Genomic DNA, 19,549 nt, shown 5'->3' on the forward strand with positions numbered 1-19,549 from the left:
AAATTCGGTGAGGTTTTGCCAAAACGCGTTCGAACCCAAAACACGGCCGCGGAACCGAACCCAAAACCAAAACACAAAACCCGAAAAATTTCAGGCGCTCATCTCTACATCTGCCCTGCCCCATTGCCTCAGCCATCCCCACCCCCACCTAGGCACTTTCTCCAATATCCTAACTTTGAAAGAAGGCCTATTGCTCCCCTCCCCTGTATTTACCCACCATTCACCTCCAACAACAGCAGCTATAGCAGGCACAACCATCATGCTTCATTTTGCTGAAACATTTGAGTGCGAACAAATGTAATTAATCATTCTCATTTGATTTGAAAATATTATTTATTATTTATAGTTGTTTGCTTTATTTTCTATACGTTAATATTTATATTTATTTACTTTTTATTGTTTTAATATATAAATGTGTTTGGTTATATACTTGTTATGTAAATCAAAATAATTTTTATTGAATTATGTGTATTAACTTTGGATTTACCATCATGTATTACTCCTGAAGAACTTGAGTGATGGCCTCACAGGTATTATCTCTCCCTAAGCCTGAGATGATATACTGTAGCTGTACTGTACCGTGGATTAGCCAGTGTCCTTCCGGTAGCCAAAAACCATAATGTAGCCACCAGTCTCTGCTCTTCACAAATGGGTCTCCTAAACGGGATGCGGTCATGTGACTGTAAATACTAGAAAATTGCATGTGCACAGGTAACTCCTCATATACAGTTATCGGCATCTCCTCAGCACTGAGGGGGGAGGCATCAGTGCCAGGGCTCCTGGGAGCAGTCAGCCTCATTCTGCAGAACATATGGCCTACTCTCTGGAAGAGTATACGGACTGTGTTCCAGAGGCACGCACACCAATCCCAGGTGTTGGAGGTTTGAGCATGGCAGAAGAATGTGAGGTCAGTCTGTTGCAAGGCCTTGGGTATTGGTTTTGTATTGGTTATATGTGTGTGATAACATAAGGGAAATGAGTGGGATTCTGCTGCTATGTCACTGCTTTATCCCTGATTGTGGCCATTATGTTGAAGACCAAAGGGGGGGTGAGCCGGTTGATAAAGTTTTTATAGATTTACACTTAGATAAATGAGTTACTACCAGAGTATATATGTCACACTATTACATGGCAGAACAGAATAGCCTTTAAATTGGTCACTCAGAATAGAAATGGCATTATACAGCTGTTTCGATTCTTGGCGGAGTTCGGCCAATTGTATCTGCAGCTCCTCAATATCCATCTGCAAGAGAGATGGAAATTCTCAGTATGAACGTCCCGATGACCACTAATCTCCAAAATATGTCTACACCCAACCAAGTATGGAAGTGTTACACCTGTGAGATTGCAACATGAAACACTGAAAGGAGTGACCCAAGATCCTGATGTTCCCTCATCTCATGAGTAAATCCATCACAGGAGTAATACAGGGACAGTAAGGAGATTATGCAGAATATATACTTGGTGAGCAGCTGGTATTGGCTGCAATACATGGCTAGCAACAAGTGGGAGATAGTTATACCACAACTTTACTGGGGATTATTTACTAACAGCAAAGAGCAATGAAGGAACAGGAATTAGAGGTCACCCTGTAGCAGTATTTGGCTGATGTGAGTTACAGCTCAAAGATACATAATTGAGCCATTCAAATAGGGTCATTAAAGGAGTTGCCCACTTACAGACAACCCCTGTCATTTACTTAGAACCCCCCATGTGGCCAACTTCCCAATGTTAAGCTAAGCAAATGTATGATTCATACCGCTGAACTACAACAGCAAGTATGCCCTGTCCACCCAGCAGCTGCAGTTCCTAGGGTTTGGATGCCAGGCTGGAAGCATTAAGCATGACTTACCTCCAGCTTGTCAGCTCTGCTGCTGTCATCTCTGTGCAGTGGCTGCAGTTCTCCCACTTCTACCACTGAGGTCTTCTGCCACTTGCCTTGTATCAATGGCTGGATCAGAGATACCTGGAAAACCACAATCAGTCCTGAGTGACAGGAAAGCAGTTTACATGAAAGCTCCTCTAAGCCATTATCCCACACTTCCACCCACCACTTTAACTGTGTGAGTTCTCCAGATCCACTAGGGGCCTGATTCAGATGTGGTTGGAGTTGCTATCACTGCTACTTCCTTGGAAGCAGCAGTGATAGCACTCTATGGTAATGCAGCAGGAGGCATCTATTACAAGCAGACACCTCCTGCTGCAGTAGTGATCCGACCTGCACTCTATGGTGCAGCGCAAGTCGGCAAATTCATGTGAAGAATAATTATCATACTTATATATTTACCTAGACATAACATATAGTTTCTCACTACACATTAATAGAATAGAATAAAGACAACAACAGACTGTGTGATATGTAAGTATAGATGGGATGCGGTGAAACCCGCCCAGTTTAAAGCCCGGACAGTCGGCATGCCGACTGACGGGGACTATTCCCACTAGTGGGTGTCCATAAATAAAACCTGTGGTGAGCGCAGAGAGTCACTGAGCGTAGCGAGCACAGTGAGCCCGCAAGGGGCTTTGTTGCGCTTGCCCCCTTCCCACCAGCTAGCTAGTTACCTCTCAGCTCCACAGTTACATTATAGAGGCTGTAGCAACTGTTTGTCATGAATCTTGAAGAGAATGGAACACAGATTAAGGTCCACAAAGGCCTGGAGCAGAAATTTAGGAAAGGCCTGTTGTGTGACGCCGCAGGGGGTGTGACCAATGCTGGCAGTGTGTCTGTACAGGGATTATGGGGTATGGCTAGCACCATGGAGGCCATAGCTAGCTCCAACATTCAACCCACTTAATCTCCCCTTTCCCTCTTCACATATATTAATAGTGTAATGTGAGAGTCTACTAATGAACAAAGGGAGACACTCCTGGTTGACCCCTGGGGGAATGACAATTGCGGCCATGGGTGGGTGGGTGAAGGTGGTTTGGTGGATTTTGGATGTCCACTACAAGAATGCTGTAGAAGGAAGAAAAAAAAATCTGTTTATCTTCAGCAGCACAGCAATCTGCAGATGAGGTGGGCCTATTTGAAAGGTGGGCCTGGAGCTGTAACTCCATCAGCCCCATCGTTAATCCGGCCCAGTAACTGCCGGTAAGGCTAGATGCTTCCAGAGGGAAGCTGTGCAGGCAGTTTTGATTTACCCAATTGTTTAACCTTAAAGGGCAGGCCAGGAAGATGGGAAATAGCATTTATTCACAATACATCAGGATTCAGGTCTCATTTCTCATGGAGAATAGACAAGAAGCATAGCAAACTAGTGTGTGTCAGCATCTGTTGCAATACAACAAACAAGAGGATGGAAGTAAAAAAAAAAAAATTTGTATTTTCACTTACAGTTGCTAGTAGAGGTCACACATTGGTCGATGGAGATATTGGCAAAAGAGTATTACTAGTGTCAGAAACATTTGACCCATATAAGCCAAACGGTAAAAAGGCAAATGTGCCCATAGGAATTGCAGTTTTGTTACAAAGATCATGTTGCCTAATCCGCTAATTAGTAGTCACATTTGCATACCTCCCAACTGTCCTGATTTCAGTGGGACAGTCCAGCTATTCGGACACTGTCCCGCTGTCCCTCCCGCGGGTCGCAGTGTCCCGCGGGCAGGGGGGAACAGTTGGGAGAAGCAGTGATCACTGCTGCTCTGCTTTGCATAGCAGCCGGTGATCACTGAATAGATGCTGTGCATACGCTTTGGTATCTGAACAGTGCGAGGAGGAGAGCAAGGGGCTGCCCAGCTGCTCGGGGAGCGCTGGGCACGCCCCCAAAATAAAAAAAACAGGGATCATAGTGCATGCACGCCCACCTTCTCCCGAGCCCCGGACCATTTTTGCGAGGCTCCATCCCCTTACAGGCCGTGCGCACGTCCTTCACTGGCCATTCCAAAAGTTGGGAGGTATTTGGCATATGAATTTAGCATACAGGAAGTGAGAGATCAGCTTAAGGCAATTGCTGAGCAAAACGCAAGATCCAACGCTGGGAAGAAGTTTTGCATCATTTTTGGATCCGAGACAGGCAGAAAGAACAGAGCCGGGACTTGGATGCCGCCATCCGGAATACCAGCACTACAGGACTATTCGCACTTGTGGGTGTCCACGACACCCATAGCTTGGGAATAGATCCTGTGGCGAGCGCAATGAGCCACCAAGCCCGCAGCCTGGCGAGTGGACTCTTTGTGCTCGCCCCACTGACAGCATACTGGAGGCCGGGATACCACTGTTGGTATATTGACATTGGTAAATCATACTGAATCTCTGCTGTTTTCTCTGTAATTTTCTTGGTGGGTTTCATTAACAGACTTGACAGAATTGAAAATAGTTTCATAGTCCAGCTCTTCTCTCAATCTATAACAGAATGGTAAGTGGGCAGTAGAAGAAGCCTATCCAAAGGGTAGGGATCTTGAAAAAAGACTGGCCAACTGTGAGATGAAATGGATTTACGTACTCCACACTTTAGTCCCGTTAGGCCTTAACTTTGATTTTGAGCTCAAATGTTTTTTAGATGAATTTATATTTATCTAATCAGCTTTATACTGTATAATACGTCTTTTATGATTTTTAATCTCTCTCGTTTTTATTCTTTTTTTATGAATTTCTGCTATGGAATTGTATTGCATTATCTCCTATATAATAGCCCTGTGACTCTGTGCCTTGACCTCTAACGCTGGGCGTGGCTAGAGCTCCTAGCTCATTGGGTTAGCAGCAGGTCTATCACACCCAGTCCACAGCTGATTGGGCGAGAAACTCCCTCCCACACATGTTACATCCAATGGGAGGCTCTGCCCTTTGGCTGCTGTGTTTTCACAGAGCAGGATTAGCAATGGGACTGATGGAGCTACAGCTCCAGCCCCACACCCCAAAATAGGCCCACTGCATCTGCAGCAACATACCCTCCAACAATTTACACATAAACATTGATACAAATTCGAAAAGGGGCGTGCCCACGTGTACAGCGCCATGGCAACGCCCCTTTTCATATACTTGCAGTGGAAGCTTGGAGAGTCAAAAATCGGTACAGACCATAAAAAAAAGTTCCTGTACCTGCCAAAAAGATGCAGCTGGAGGGTATGCCCCTGCATCTGCAGCAAGTCTCTGCGCTGTAGATAGGGAAAAAACATCCTTTTACTGCAGCGTCCTATGTCCTGCTGCCAGTCCGCCTGCCCCCTCCGCCATTAACAATCCCCACTCCCTAGCCGCGGCACAGGTGGAACAAAAGCTGCTGCGGCCACTGGCATAGATGTGTATGAAAGCTGCGCAGCGGAAGGCTTTCATAACCCTCCCTGCGCCGCATACTCTCTGAGCCCCGGAGCCTCCTCTGCGCGTGATGTCACAGAAGTGCCTCCCCACCACAGCCGCGCCCAGAGACCCTGACTCCGTAACACAGCACCTGGACTGCCAGCCTGGAAGCCCTGAGATCATACCTCCCAACTGTCCTGATTTTCGCGGGACAGTCCCGTTTTTTGTAGTGATGAGCGGGTTCGGTTCCTCGGAAACCGAACCCCCCCGAACTTCACCCATTTTACACGTGTCAGAGGCATACTCGGATTCTGGCGTATGGCTCGGTTAACTCGAGCGCGCCCGAACGTCATCATCCCGCTGTCGGATTCTCGCGAGATTCGGATTCTATATAAGCAGCCGCGCGTCGCCGCCATTTTCACTCGTGCATTGGAAATGTTAGGGAGAGGACGTGGCTGGCGTCCTCTCCGTTTATTAATCTTGATGCAAATATTTGTGCTTATTGCTTAATTGTGGGGACTGGGGAGCAGCTGTATTATATAGGAGGAGTACAGTGCAGCGTTTTGCTGATAGTGACCACCAGTATACGTTGTCTGCCTGAAAAACACTCCATATCTGTGCTCAGTGTGCTGCATATATCTGTGCTCACAATGCTTTATTGTGGGGACTGGGGACCACCAGTATATTATATAGGAGGAGTACAGTGCAGAGTTTTGCTGACAGTGACCACCAGTATACGTTGTCTGCCTGAAAAACACTCCATATCTGTGCTCAGTGTGCTGCATATATCTGTGCTCACACTGCTTTATTGTGGGGACTGGGGACCAGCAGTATTATATAGGAGGAGTACAGTGCAGAGTTTTGCTGACAGTGACCACCAGTATACGTTGTCTGCCTGAAAAACACTCCATATCTGTGCTCAGTGTGCTGCATATATCTGTACTCACACTGCTTTATTGTGAGGACTGGGGACCACCAGTATATTATATAGGAGGAGTACAGTGCAGAGTTTTGCTGACCAGTGACCATCAGTATACGTTGTCTGCCTGAAAAACACTCCATATCTGTGCTCAGTGTGCTGCATATATCTCTGCTCACACTGCTTTATTGTGGGGACTGGGGACCAGCAGTATTATATAGGAGGAGTACAGTGCAGAGTTTTGCTGACAGTGACCACCAGTATATATAGCAGTACGGTACGGAAGGCCACTGCTCTACCTACCTCTGTGTCGTCAAGTATACTATCCATCTAGATTCTATACCTGTGGTGCATTTTAGTTTTGCAGTTTGCTGACAGTGACCACCAGTATATATAGCAGTACGGTACGGAAGGCCACTGCTCTACCTACCTCTGTGTCGTCAAGTATACTATCCATCCATACCTGTGGTGCATTTCAGTTGTGCGCAGTATATATAGTAGTAGGCCATTGCTATTGATACTGGCATATAATTCCACACATTAAATAATGGAGAACAAAAATGTGGAGGTTAAAATAGGGAAAGATCAAGATCCACTTCCGCCTCGTACTGAAGCTGCTGCCACTAGTCATGGCCGAGACGATGAAATGCCATCAACGTCGTCTGCCAAGACCGATGCCCAATGTCATAGTAGAGAGCATGTAAAATCCAAAAAACAAAAGTTCAGTAAAATGACCAAAAAAATCAAAATTTAAAGCGTCTGATGAGAAGCGTAAACTTGCCAATATGCCATTTACGACACGGAGTGGCAAGGAACGGCTGGGGCCCTGGCCTATGTTCATGGCTAGTGGTTCAGATTCACATGAGGATGGAAGCACTCATCCTCTCGCTAGAAAAATGAAAAGACTTAAGCTGGCAAAAGCACAGCAAAGAACTGTGCGTTCTTCGAAATCACAAATCCACAAGGAGAGTCCAATTGTGTCGGTTGCGATGCCTGACCTTCCCAACACTGGACGTGAAGAGCATGCGCCTTCCACCATTTGCACGCCCCCTGCAAGTGCTGGAAGGAGCACCCGCAGTCCAGTTCCTGATAGTCAAATTGAAGATGTCACTGTTGAAGTACACCAGGATGAGGATATGGGTGTTGCTGGAGCTGGGGAGGAAATTGACAAGGAGGATTCTGATGGTGAGGTGGTTTGTTTAAGTCAGGCACCCGGGGGGACACCTCTTGTCCGGGCGAAGAATATGGCCATTGACATGCCTGGTCAAAATACAAAAAAAATCACCTCTTCAGTGTGGAATTATTTCAACACAAATGCGGACAACAGGTGTCAAGCCGTGTGTTGCCTTTGTCAAGCTGTAATAAGTAGGGGTAAGGACGTTAACCACCTAGGAACATCCTCCCTTATACGTCACCTGGTCCGCATTCATCAGAAGTCAGTGACAAGTTCAAATACTTTGGATGACAGCGGAAGCAGTCCACTGACCACTAAATTATTATTATTATTATTATTACCAGTTATTTATATAGCGCACACATATTCCGCAGCGCTTTACAGAGAATATTTGATCATTCACATCAGTCCCTGCCCCAGTGGAGCTTACAATCTATATTCCCTATCACATGTACACGCACACACATTCATGCTAGGGTTAATTTTGTTGGGAGCCAATTAACCTACCAGTATATTTTTGGATTGTGGGAGGAAACCGGAGTACCCGGAGGAAACCCACGCAAGTACGGGGAGAATATACAAACTCCCCACAGTTAGGGCCATGGTGGGAATCGAACCCATGACCTCAGTGCTGTGAGGCAGTAATGCTAACCATTACACCATCCGTACTGCCCGCACTAAATCCCTTCCTCTTGTAACCAAGCTCCTGCAAACCACACCACCAACTCCCTCAGTGTCAATTTCCACCTTACCCAGGAAAGCCAATAGTCCTGCAGGCCATGTCACTGGCAAGTCTGACGAGTCCTCTCCTGCCTGGGATTCCTCCGATGCATCCTTGAGTGTAACGCCTACTGCTGCTGGCGCTGCTGTTGTTGCTGCTGGGAGTCGATCGTCATCCCAGAGGGGAAGTCGGAAGACCACTTGTACTACTTCCAGTAAGCAATTGACTGTCCAACAGTCCTTTGTGAGGAAGATGAAATATCACAGCAGTCATCCTGCTGCAAAGTGGATAACTCAGGTCTTGTCAGCCTGGGTGGTGAGAAACGTGGTTCCGGTATCCACCGTTAATTCACAGGCAACTAGAGACTTGTTTGAGGTACTGTGTCCCCGGTACCAAATACCATCTAGGTTCCATTTCTCTAGGTAGGCGATACTGAAAATGTACACAGACGTCAGAAAAAGAGTCACCAGTGTCCTAAAAAATGCAGTTGTACCCAATGTCAACTTAACCACGGACATGTGGACAAGTGGAGCAGGGCAGACTCAGGACTATATGACTGTGACAGCCCACTGGGTAGATGTATTGCCTCCCGCAGCAAGAACAGCAGCGGCGGCACCAGTAGCAGCATCTCGCAAATGCCAACTCGTTCCTAGGCAGGCTACGCTTTGTATCACCGCTTTCCATAAGAGGCACACAGCTGACAACCTCTTACGGATACTGAGGAACATCATCGCAGAATGGCTTACCCCAATTGGACTCTCCTGGGGATTTGTGACATCGGACAACACCACCAATATTGTGCGTGCATTACATCTGAGCAAATTCCAGCACGTCCCATGTTTTGCACATACATTGAATTTGGTGGTGCAGAATTACTTAAAAAACGACAGGGGCATGCAAGAGATGCTGTCGGTGGCCCGAAGAATTGCGGGCCACTTTCGGCATTCAGCCACCGCGTGCCGAAGACTGGAGCACCAGCAAACAGTCCTGAACCTCCCCTGCCATCATCTGAAGCAAGAGGTGGTAACGAGGTGGAATTCAACCCTCTATATGCTTCAGAGGATGGAGGAGCAGCAAAAGGCCATTCAAGCCTATACATCTGCCCACGATATGGGCAAAGGAGGGGGAATGCACCTGACTCAAGTACAGTGGAGAATGATTTCAACGTTGTGCAAGGTTCTGCAACCCTTTGAACTTGCCACACGTGAAGTCAGTTCAGACACTGCCAGCCTGAGTCAGGTCATTCCCCTCATCAGGCTTTTGCAGAAGAAGCTGGAGAGATTGAAGGAGGAGCTAAAACGGAGCGATTCCGCTAGGCATGTGGGACTTGTGGATGGAGCCCTTAATTCGCTTAACCAGGATTCACGGGTGGTCAATCTGTTGAAATCAGAGCACTACATTTTGGCCACCGTGCTCGATCCTAGATTTAAAACCTACGTTGTATCTCTCTTTCCGGCAGACACAAGTCTGCAGATGTTAAAAGACCTGCTGGTGATACAATTGTCAAGTCAAGCGGAACGTGACCCGCCAACAGCTCCTCCTTCATTTTCTCACGCCACTGGAGCTGCCAGGAAAAGGATAACATTTCCAAAACCACCCACTGGCGGTGATGCAGGGCAGTCAGGAGCGATAGCTGACATCTGGTCCGGATTGAAGGACCTGCCAACGATTACTGACATGTCGTCTACTGTCGCTGCATATGATTCTGTCACCATTGAAAGAATGGTGGAGGATTATATGAGTGACAGCATCACTGTAGGCAGAGCCGGCCCTAACCAATATGATGCCCTAGGCAAGATTTTGGCTGGTGCCCCCTAGCACCACCCCTGGTTCCGCCTCTGACCTTGCACTTCTTTCCCAGAACCATCACCCCTCAGCCATAACAGTCCTTATTTTGGTGTTTGTACCCCCTATATTTTAAATAGGAACAGTTCGCACATTTGGCGCACAGCCCAAAAAGGGGTGTGTTTTTGCTGGCAAGGGGCATGGCCACACAATAGTAACCCCAATTCCAAATACGCCACACAGTACTGAACTTTATTCACATTTGATCATGCGATAGTTTCCATAATTAATATTACATCCCACAGTAGTATCACTTTACCTTATAAACGTTACTCCTCACAGTAGAGCCCCTTATTCACATTACATCACACTGAATTGCTCCTTATTCACATTACACTACACCCTATTGCTCTTTATTCACATTAGACGACACAGTAGTACCCTTTCTATACGCAACACCACATAGAAGAGCACCTTAAACACATAATTCCACACAGTAATGCCCCTAACACATATGAGACACATTATTAATGTCCTTCTAAACATAATGTGCTTACACATTATGACAACCTTTATTAATGCCCTTTTACACAGAATGTCCCTTACACATATGCCGCACATTATTAATGCCCTAATACACATAATGACACACATAGTGCCCCCTACACATTTGCTGCACATTGTTAGTGCCCCTATACACATAATGACAAATACAGTAGTACCCTGTTACACATACTGTATGCCACACATTATTAATGCCCTTATACACATAATGACACATAGTGCCCCTTATACATATGTTGCACATTAATGCATTTTTACATGACACACATAATGCTCCTTACACATATTCCGAACACTACTGCACAACCAACCCACTCACATGCACACAGCAATCACACTGCCACTAACACTGGGACCTCTGCCTCTGCTTGGATACAGATGTGTCCTCATAAATCTTGCCTCAGTGCTAACGTCGGGCACATTTTTTAATGAAAATGCATCTTATTTGCATTGTTATGTGGCTAGGATGCACAAGCAGCTTCTGCTGATTAAAATGATATACAGCATGCCTTTATACTGTGTGAGACTGTGGCTGTATCTGCATATGAAATGTTACACACAGAATATAGGCATGCTGCATATCATTTTAATCAGCAGAAACTGCTGATGCCCCTGGGCATATCAAATGCCCTAGGCAATTGCCTAGTTTGCCTATAGCTATGGCCGGCTCTGACTGTAGGCATGTCAGACAGTCCGTACGTATACTGGCAGGAAAAAGAGGCAATTTGGAGGCCCTTGCACAAACTGGCTTTATTTTACCTAAGTTGCCCCCCCTCCAGTGTGTACTCCGAAAGAGTGTTTAGTGCAGCCGGTAACCTTATCAGCGATCGGCGTAGGAAGTTACTTCCAGAAAATGTGGAGAAGATGATGTTCATCAAAATGAATTATAATCAATTCCTCCGTGGAAACATTTACCAGCAATTGCCTCCAGAAAGTACACAGGGACCTGTGATGTGGATTCCAATGGGGACGAATACTCTGTGAGGAGGGGGATGTACACAGTGAGAAGGGTGAGGAATCGGACGATGATGAGGACGTGGACATCCTGCCTCTGTAGAGCCAGTTTGTGCAAGGAGAGATTGATTGCTTCTTTTTTGGTGGGGGCCCAAACCAACCAGTCATTTCAGCCACAGTCGTGTGGCAGACCCTGTCGCTGAAATGATGGGTTTGTTAAAGTGTGCATGTCCTGTTTATACAACATAAGGGTGGGTGGGAGGGCCCAAGGACAATTCCATCTTGCACCTCTTTTTTTTTATTATTTATCTTTGCATCATGTGCTATTTGGGGACTATTTTTTGAAGTGCCATCCTGCCTGACACTGCAGTGCCACTCCTAGATGGGCCAGGTGTATGTGCCGCCCACTTGGGTCGCTTAGCTTAGTCATCCAGCGACCTCAGTGCAAATTTTAGAACTAAAAATAATATTGTGAGGTGTGAGGTGTTCAGAATAGACTGGAAATGAGTGGAAATTATGGTTATTGAGGTTAATAATACTATAGGATCAAAATTACCCCAAAATTCTTTGATTTAAGCTGTTTTTTAGGGGTTTTTGAAAGAAAACATCCGAATCCAAAACACACCCAAATCCGACAAAAATTCTTAAGGGAGGTTTTGCCAAAACGCGTCCGAATCCAAAACACGACCGCGGAACCGAATCTAAAACCAAAGCACAAAACCCGAAAAATGCCCGCTGCACATCTCTAGCGCCAACCCTCTCACCTATTCTTATTTCCATTTCAGCTATCTTGCCCGTCAGAATGTGTAAAAAAAAATTTCATATTCAAGATTTTCTCTCAAGAATCTATGGGCCTAATTTAGACCTGGTCGCTGCAGCGTCAGTGATCGCAGGCTGAAGCCCTATGCCATGTGCGAACATGCAGCAGCTGCACTGCGCATGCGCACACAGTGAGATGCAAAGGCATTTCGCTCGTGCGATCACCTCTGCCTGATTGACAGGCAGAGGCGGTTGCAGGGCGGTCAGGGGCGTGTCAGCGGCGGCGCTGAGGGGGCACGGTCCGGACAATGCAGGCGTGTCTGGACTGTTTACAGGTGATGTCACGCAGCTGCTGCGGTCAAAAACATAGGCAGGGAGCTACTCGACAGGTGCGAAAACAGTGGTGAATAGATGCTGTGCATATGCACACAGCGTCTATTCACTGTGAGAGGGAAGTTACGCCCCCTTTTCCCACGCCCACGCCTTTGTTTGAAGGTATGGTTAAAAACATAGCTATAGTAGGTGCAGGGGGTGTGGCCGTGGCTGCCATCAGAAATTGTGGGGCCCGGGACTGACAAAATAGGCAGGGCACCCCTGGGAGGTTGGTGGTGTGGCTAATGTGGGTCGAGCTACAGCAGGGTTGGGGCATCAATTGATACGTAAACCAGGTTCAGGCCAAAATTTCCCACAAGACAATCTAGGTGTCTCCACACAAAGAAATCTGGCTTGTCCAAAATGTTTTCCAAAGTAGCACTGTGCGACTACCGCGTGACATCATGACATCACACAGACTTGCCCGTACCCCCATAGTCCTGATGTGTGCACTGTGCATGTTAGGCACTTATAGTATACGTGTAACATAAGCAGTGCCGTAACTAGGTGTGTGCAGAAGGGGCATTGCCCACAGCGCACACCTAGTTAGAGCGCATATTCCCCCTGCGCTCCCACTGCCCGCATACCCGTTCAAGGGGCACAAAGTGTGCAGCATTGTAATGAGTCAGACTGACTCATTACAAGCCGCCTGTGCCCTGTGATGTGCGTGGTCACCGGAGCGAGGGGAGGAGGAGAAGGGAGGGGGACTCTGAAGCCTGCAGACCCCGAGAAAGCAAGGCGGAGACCCTGCCCAGCAATACTTGTTGGTCACGCCCCCACGCCGGCCCAGCTTGAGAGGGGCAGGTGAACTGATGTGCTGCTGGCCTTGCCTGCATTCCCAGATCTCCTGCTCTCCCAGCCAGGTCAGCAGCTGGAGGTGCCTGCTCTATGGTTCGGGGATTTTTTTAAAGGGGGCGTGGCCACGGGGGTCCGCGATTAGGCCACGCCCCCGACTTGGCCTTGGAAAATTGTGTGCAGCCCTACCTGCTCAGTGCTCTCTCACCTTCTGACTAGTTACTCCTGCAGTCATTCACCATGGAGGTAAAGTGTGTGTGGTGACTACAGGGGACAGAGTGTGTGCGTGTGTATCAGGGGCGTTTTAAGAGAGGTGGAGGCCCTGGTGCAGCCTCCTCCGTTCGGGCCCCCTCCTCTCTGCTGGCAGCACTGGGAGTCTGAGCACTAGAGCACTCAGACTCTACGGCGCATGCGCATATCTCCGGGAAAATGGCGCGGCAGCTATTTTCCCTGAGATTTCTCTACTGCGCATGCGCAGAACTCCGTGAAAATGGGCGCTGGGCCATTTTCACGGAGTTTTAACACCGCCGTGGACGTCGCCGCGGGACTACGGAGGGGTGAGTATTCCGAAAATGGGTGCAGCGTGTGCGGTGGGGGCCCCCTCTGGACTTAGGGGCCCGTGTGCACCGCACACACTGAACCCATTATAGAGACGCCAGTGGTGTGTATAGGGACTGGAGGGATGACAGACGCTGTCTGCCATAATGTGTAAAAAGGGGACGCTGTCTGCCGTAATGTGTAAAAAGGGGGCTTTGTCTGCCGTAATGTGTAAAAAGGGGACGCTGTCTGCCTTAATGTGTAAAAAGGGGGACGCTGTCTGCCGTAATGTGTAAAAAGGGGACGCTGTCTGCCTTAATGTGTAAAAAGGGGGACGCTGTCTGCCGTAATGTGTAGAAAGGGGGACGCTGTCTGCCGTAATGTGTAAAAAGGGGAATCTGTCCGCCGTAATGTGTAAGAGGGGCTGTACCTGGTGTAGTGGCGCTACTGTGCGGCGTAATTTGAATAATGGAGACTACTATAATATGTAATGTGAATTGGTATTATTTTGTTGCCACACCCCTTCCCCATGAAGCCACCCCCTATATTTTTTACGCGCGCCTACGGCGCGCACTGCACCTTTTTTTACATAGAGGGGGGGCGCCGATGCCCTATCTTGCACACAGCGCTAAAATGTCTAGTTACGGCACTGAACATAAGGCAGTCCTGTCCACTTCCCAACTTCCATAAAAAAATAAATCTTGTAGTGTACTTGAAAAATAAAAGGTGTGTGTGTGGGGAGGCGGGGCTTAGGGGTTAAGGGAGAGCTGTCTCCTTGTATGCTACCAACATCTATCAATTGCAGGGTTATTTAATTGGGTAGTCAGTGTCTAGAGATGAGCGCCTGAAATTTTTCGGGTTTTGTGTTTTGGTTTTGGGTACGGTTCCGCGGCCGTGTTTTGGGTTCGACCGCGTTTTGGCAAAACCTCACCGAATTTTTTTTGTCGGATTCGGGTGTGTTTTGGATTCGGGTGTTTTTTTCAAAAAACCCTAAAAAACAGCGTAAATCATAGAATTTGGGGGTCATTTTGATCCCAAAGTATTATTAACCTCAAAAACCATAATTTCCACTCATTTTCAGTCTATTCTGAATACCTCACACCTCACAATATTATTTTTAGTCCTAAAATTTGCACTGAGGTCGCTGTGTGAGTAAGATAAGCGACCCTAGTAGCCGACACAAACACCGGGCCCATCTAGGAGTGGCACTGCAGTGTCACGCAGGATGTCCCTTCCAAAAAACCCTCCCCAAACAGCACATGACGCAAAGAAAAAAAGAGGCGCAATGAGGTAGCTGTGTGAGTAAGATTAGCGACCCTAGTGGCCGACACAAACACCGGGCCCATCTAGGAGTGGCACTACAGTGTCACGCAGGATGTCCCTTCCAAAAAACCCTCCCCAAACAGCACATGACGCAAAGAAAAAAAGAGGCGCAATGAGGTAGCTGACTGTGTGAGTAAGATAAGCGACCCTAGTGGCCGACACAAACACCGGGCCCATCTAGGAGTGTCACTGCAGTGTCACGCAGGATGTCCCTTCCAAAAAACCCTCCCCAAACAGCACATGACGCAAAGAAAAAAAGAGGCGCAATGAGGTAGCTGACTGTGTGAGTAAGATAAGCGACCCTAGTGGCCGACACAAACACCGGGCCCATCTAGGAGTGGCACTGCAGTGTCAAGCAGGATGTCCCTTCCAAAAAACCCTCCCCAAACAGCACATGACGCAAAGAAAAAAAGAGGCGCAATGAGATAGCTGACTGTGTGAGTAAGATAAGCGACCCTAGTGGCCGACACAAACACCGGGCCCATCTAGGAGTGTCACTGCAGTGTCACGCAGGATGGCCCTTCCAAAAAACCCTCCCCAAACAGCACATGACGCAAAGAAAAAAAGAGGCGCAATGATGTAGCTGACTGTGTGAGTAAGATAAGCGACCCTAGTGGCCGACACAAACACCGGGCCCATCTAGGAGTGGCACTGCAGTTTCACGCAGGATGTCCCTTCCAAAAAACCCTCCCCAAACAGCACATGACGCAAAGAAAAAAAGAGGCGCAATGAGGTAGCTGACTGTGTGAGTAAGATAAGCGACCCTAGTGGCCGACACAAACACCGGGCCCATCTAGGAGTGGCACTGCAGTGTCACGCAGGATGTCCCTTCCAAAAAACCCTCCCCAAACAGCACATGACGCAAAGAAAAAAAGAGGCGCAATGAGGTAGCTGACTGTGTGAGTAAGATAAGCGACCCTAGTGGCCGACACAAACACCGGGCCCATCTAGGAGTGGCACTGCAGTGTCACGCAGGATGTCCCTTCCAAAAAACCCTCCCCAAACAGCACATGACGCAAAGAAAAAAAGAGGCGCAATGGGGTAGCTGACTGTTTGAGTAAGATAAGCGACCCTAGTGGCCGACACAAACACCGGGCCCATCTAGGAGTGGCACTGCAGTGTCACGCAGGATGTCCCTTCCAAAAAACCCTCCCCAAACAGCACATGACGCAAAGAAAAAAAGAGGCGCAATGAGGTAGCTGACTGTGTGAGTAAGATAAGAGACCCTAGTGGCCGACACAAACACCGGGCCCATCTAGGAGTGGCACTGCAGTGTCACGCAGGATGGCCCTTCCAAAAAACCCTCCCCAAACAGCACATGACGCAAAGAAAAAAAGAGGCGCAATGAGGTAGCTGACTGTGTGAGTAAGATAAGCGACCCTAGTGGCCGACACAAACACCGGGCCCATCTAGGAGTGGCACTGCAGTGTCACGCAGGATGTCCCTTCCAAAAAACCCTCCCCAAACAGCACATGACGCAAAGAAAAATAAAAGAAAAAAGAGGTACAAGATGGAATTGTCCTTGGGCCCTCCCACCCACCCTTATGTTGTATAAACAGGACATGCACACTTTAACCAACCCATCATTTCAGTGACAGGGTCTGCCACACGACTGTGACTGATATGACGGGTTGGTTTGGACCCCCCCCAAAAAAGAAGCAATTAATCTCTCCTTGCACAAACTGGCTCTACAGAGGCAAGATGTCCACCTCATCATCATCCTCCGATATATCACCGTGTACATCCCCCTCCTCACAGATTATCAATTCGTCCCCACTGGAATCCACCATCTCAGCTCCCTGTGTACTTTGTGGAGGCAATTGCTGCTGGTCAATGTCTCCGCGGAGGAATTGATTATAATTCATTTTAATGAACATCATCTTCTCCACATTTTCTGGATGTAACCTCGTACGCCGATTGCTGACAAGGTGAGCGGCGGCACTAAACACTCTTTCGGAGTACACACTTGTGGGAGGGCAACTTAGGTAGAATAAAGCCAGTTTGTGCAAGGGCCTCCAAATTGCCTCTTTTTCCTGCCAGTATAAGTACGGACTGTGTGACGTGCTTACTTGGATGCGGTCACTCATATAATCCTCCACCATTCTTTCAATGTTGAGAGAATCATATGCAGTGACAGTAGACGACATGTCCGTAATCGTTGTCAGGTCCTTCAGTCCGGACCAGATGTCAGCATCAGCAGTCGCTCCAGACTGCCCTGCATCACCGCCAGCGGGTGGGCTCGGAATTCTGAGCCTTTTCCTCGCACCCCCAGTTGCGGGAGAATGTGAAGGAGGAGATGTTGACAGGTCGCGTTCCGCTTGACTTGACAATTTTCTCACCAGCAGGTGTTCAACCCCAGCAGACTTGTGTCTGCCGGAAAGAGAGATCCAAGGTAGGCTTTAAATCTAGGATCGAGCACGGTGGCCAAAATGTAGTGCTCTGATTTCAACAGATTGACCACCCGTGAATCCTTGTTAAGCGAATTAAGGGCTCCATCCACAAGTCCCACATGCCTAGCGGAATCGCTCCGTGTTAGCTCCTCCTTCAATGTCTCCAGCTTCTTCTGCAAAAGCCTGATGAGGGGAATGACCTGACTCAGGCTGGCAGTGTCTGAACTGACTTCACGTGTGGCAAGTTCAAAGGGCATCAGAACCTTGCACAACGTTGAAATCATTCTCCACTGCGCTTGAGACAGGTGCATTCCACCTCCTATATCGTGCTCAATTGTATAGGCTTGAATGGCCTTTTGCTGCTCCTCCAACCTCTGAAGCATATAGAGGGTTGAATTCCACCTCGTTACCACTTCTTGCTTCAGATGATGGCAGGGCAGGTTCAGTAGTTTTTGGTGGTGCTCCAGTCTTCTGTACGTGGTGCCTGTACGCCGAAAGTGTCCCGCAATTCTTCTGGCCACCGACAGCATCTCTTGCACGCCCCTGTCGTTTTTTAAAAAATTCTGCACCACCAAATTCAAGGTATGTGCAAAACATGGGACGTGCTGGAATTTGCCCATATTTAATGCACACACAATATTGCTGGCGTTGTCCGATGCCACAAATCCACAGGAGAGTCCAATTGGGGTAAGCCATTCCGCGATGATCTTCCTCAGTTGCCGTAAGAGGTTTTCAGCTGTGTGCGTATTCTGGAAAGCGGTGATACAAAGCGTAGCCTGCCTAGGAAAGAGTTGGCATTTGCGAGATGCTGCTACTGGTGCCGCCGCTGCTGTTCTTGCAGCGGGAGTCCATACATCTACCCAGTGGGCTGTCACAGTCATATAGTCCTGACCCTGCCCTGCTCCACTTGTCCACATGTCCGTGGTTAAGTGGACATTGGGTCCAGCTGCATTTTTTAGGACACTGGTGAGTCTTTTTCTGAGGTCCGTGTACATTTTCGGTATCGCCTGCCTAGAGAAGTGGAACCTAGATGGTATTTGGTAACGGGGGCACACTGCCTCATAAAATTGTCTAGTTCCCTGTGAACTAACGGCGGATACCGGACGCACGTCTAACACCAACATAGTTGTCAAGGCCTCAGTTATCCGCTTTGCAGCAGGATGACTGCTGTGATATTTCATCTTCCTCGCAAAGGACTGTTGAACAGTCAATTGCTTACTGGAAGTAGTACAAGTGGGCTTACGACTTCCCCTCTGGGATGACCATCGACTCCCAGCAGCAACAACAGCAGCGCCAGCAGCAGTAGGCGTTACACGCAAGGATGCATCGGAGGAATCCCAGGCAGGAGAGGACTCGTCAGAATTGCCAGTGACATGGCCTGCAGGACTATTGGCATTCCTGGGGAAGGAGGAAATTGACACTGAGGGAGTTGGTGGGGTGGTTTGCGTGAGCTTGGTTACAAGAGGAAGGGATTTACTGGTCAGTGGACTGCTTCCGCTGTCACCCAAAGTTTTTGAACTTGTCACTGACTTATTATGAATGCGCTGCAGGTGACGTATAAGGGAGGATGTTCCGAGGTGGTTAACGTCCTTACCCCTACTTATTACAGCTTGACAAAGGGAACACACGGCTTGACACCTGTTGTCCGCATTTCTGTTGAAATAGTTCCACACCGAAGAGCTGATTTTTTTGGTATTTTCACCAGGCATGTCAACGGCCATATTCCTCCCACGGACAACAGGTGTCTCCCCGGGTGCCTGACTTAAACAAACCACCTCACCATCAGAATCCTCCTGGTCAATTTCCTCCCCAGCGCCAGCAACACCCATATCCTCCTCATCCTGGTGTACTTCAACACTGACATCTTCAATCTGACTATCAGGAACTGGACTGCGGATGCTCCTTCCAGCACTTGCAGGGGGCGTGCAAATGGTGGAAGGCGCATGCTCTTCACGTCCAGTGTTGGGAAGGTCAGGCATCGCAACCGACACAATTGGACTCTCCTTGTGGATTTGGGATTTCG

The 19,549-nt window shown here is 48.1% G+C and overlaps 1 long non-coding RNA gene across 1 annotated transcript in view; it reads right to left on the bottom strand.

Annotated features, from left to right (window-relative positions):
* Window positions 1-354: 354 nt before the first annotated feature.
* The window catches only part of LOC134935649 (uncharacterized), a 54,944-nt gene continuing 35,749 nt past the window's right edge, over window positions 355-19,549 (bottom strand). Inside the window, exons 2-3 of the long non-coding RNA XR_010180308.1 lie at window positions 1,853-1,966; window positions 355-1,243 (exon numbers count right to left, since the gene is read on the bottom strand). This is a non-coding gene — a long non-coding RNA (uncharacterized LOC134935649). The remainder of the gene's footprint in view (window positions 1,244-1,852; window positions 1,967-19,549) is intronic.

This window comes from Pseudophryne corroboree, chromosome 6 (assembly GCF_028390025.1).
Source record: "Pseudophryne corroboree isolate aPseCor3 chromosome 6, aPseCor3.hap2, whole genome shotgun sequence".
NCBI classification, from domain to species: Eukaryota; Metazoa; Chordata; class Amphibia; order Anura; family Myobatrachidae; genus Pseudophryne; species Pseudophryne corroboree.